The 2,515-nt window shown below is 47.9% G+C and overlaps 1 pseudogene; it reads left to right on the forward strand.

Annotated features, from left to right (window-relative positions):
* Positions 1–420: 420 nt before the first annotated feature.
* Positions 421–1,275, forward strand: LOC112625400 (annotated as a pseudogene).
* Positions 1,276–2,515: the final 1,240 nt, after the last annotated feature.

The following is a 2,515-nucleotide window of genomic DNA, read 5'->3' on the forward strand; positions in this document are numbered from 1 at the left end:
AGTCCTCCCTCCCAACCAGAGGTCTTCCCCGCTCTCTTTCTCTGGAGGACTCCACGGCACAGCCATCTCTACAGTCATCCTCACATATCTCTTTACCTTTTAAAATACGTAATGTAGACTAGGGGCTCAGGACGCACGTATTGGCCGGGCGCGGTGGTCCGTGCCTGTAATCCCAGCACTTTAGGAGGCGGAAGTAGGCGGATAACGTGAGGTCAAGAGGTCGAGACCAGCCTGGCCAACACGGTGAAACCGCGTCTCTACTAAAAATACAAAAATTAGCGACCCCGGAAGAGCCTCGTCCTGGGCGGCGGTGGCGCAGCGGTCGCCGTGATGGCCACGGGGCTGGGCAGCTGACCGCTGGGCTAGGAGAGGGCCCAGCACCCCAATCTCGGTGGCCACTGCTGGAGCTGGGCCTGCGCCATGGCCACCTCTGCCGCCTCCCCGGAGCGTCTGGAGAAGCTGCACGAAATCTTTCGCGGCCTCCATGAAGACTACAAGAGCTGCCAGAGCAGCTGCTGGGGACGGCGAGTACTGAAGAGAAGTTGATCAGGGATTTTGATGAAAAGCAACAGGAAGCAAATGAAAACGCTGGCAGGGATGGAGGAAGAGCTACGTTATGCACCCCTGTCTAAGGCCCTTGCCAAACCCCATGGGGAGGTGAGCAGCACAGCTTTGACAGCCACACCAGGAAGGCGAGGAGACGTGAAATACCGCAAATGTGCTGCAGAGAATGAGCATGTGAATCGGCTACAGTCTCAAAGGGCAATGCTTCTGCAAGGCCCTGAAAGCCTGAGCCGGGTCACAGAGACTGACCAGCTTGGCTCAGAAACCACAGAAGAGCTGGGGGAACGACAAGACCATTTAGAACGCGCCAAGAGTAGACTGGTAAACACAACTGAAAACTTGAGCACAAGTCGAAAGATTCTCCGTTCAATGTCCAGAAAAGTGACAACCAGCAAGCGGCTGCTTTCCATTATCATCTTACTGGAGCTCGCCATCCCGGGAGGCCTGGTTTACTACAAATTCTCTCCCAACCGTTGAACCTCCTGTAGGGCAGGGTTTGTGGACCAGGACTTTCACCCTGTGAATGCATGATGTTAGGGATGTGGACGGAATGAGCATATCGCTGCTGTGGGCTAACAGTTCAGGCACGCACTGTGTAGCCAGGCTGTGGGACGAGGGAGGAAAGATGGAAAGCCACTTAAATGTGAAGGAACAGCAACAAGACCAGTATGATATACCAAGGTAATAAATGCTGTTTATGACTTCTTTAAAAAAAAATACGAAAACTAGCTGGGCAAGGTGGCACAGGCCTGTAAGCCCAACTACTTGGGAGACTGAGGCAGGAGAATCACTTGAACCCAGGAGGTGGAGGTTGCAGTGAGCCAAGATCGCATCACTGCACTCCAGCCTGGGTGACAGAGTGAGACTCTGTCAAAAAAAAAAAAAGACACACGTATCTTTGCTAAAGTTTTTGCATGATGGTTTATTTGGAATATAACATATGCAGACTCATTGCCTCTACTGAAATTCTGACAGGAAGGGTCCCAATTAACATCCTATAACATCCATATATGCCTGTATATGCGTAGCAAATCTCTGGCTTCCTCTGGGGAGAGAAGCTGCGGGGGCCGAGGTGAGGGGCTGACCTATACTTATTTTATTGATATCCCTTTTTACTGTTTGCATGTACTATGTGCACGTACTACTTTAAAAAACTTCAAATACATTAAAGAGAAAAATATAGAAATAAGGAGAAGATAACTTCTGCATAAATGGATGTTAATATCATGCTGTTCGTTGGGACAATTTGTCATTGTAGAATTGTTCAGTCCTCCAAAGTTAATCTGTAAATGTGGTGCAATACTAATACAAATCCTATCAAGATTTTTTGCAAGAATTTGACAAATGCTAAAATATTGGTGAATAAATAAACCTCCACACACTAGCTAATATAATTGAAAAAGAATTATATATATATTAAATATATAAGAATTATATAAAGAATTGAAAAAGAAACGAGGAAAGAATTACCTATCAATATAAAGACACAGTATCCAGCCAACAAAATTTTAAAATTCTGTATTTTGGGTAGTGGGCATAGAGAAAGATCAAGGGAATGGAAGAGAATCAAGGCACAGAGCCAGGAATGGTACAGAACGGAGTGTAGGCCGGGAGCAGTGGCTCACGCCTGTAATCCCAGCACTTTGGGAGGCCAAGGTAGGAGGATCACTTCAGGTCAGGAGTTCGAGACCAGCCTTGCCAACATGGTGAAACCCTGTCTCTACTGAAAATACAAAAATTAGCCGGGCATGGTGACAAGCGCCTGTAGTCCCAGCTGCTTGGGAAGCTGAGGCATGAAAATTGCTTAAACCTGGGAGACGGAGATTGCAGTGAGCCGAGATCATGCCACTGCACTCCAGCCTGGGTGACAGAGCAAGACTCTGTTTCAACAACAACAACAGCAAAAAGAACAGAGTGTGCACAATAGCTGAATCACCTGGGGGTGGCATGA

Source organism: Theropithecus gelada, chromosome 5 (assembly GCF_003255815.1).
Source record: "Theropithecus gelada isolate Dixy chromosome 5, Tgel_1.0, whole genome shotgun sequence".
In the NCBI taxonomy this organism is placed as follows: Eukaryota; Metazoa; Chordata; class Mammalia; order Primates; family Cercopithecidae; genus Theropithecus; species Theropithecus gelada.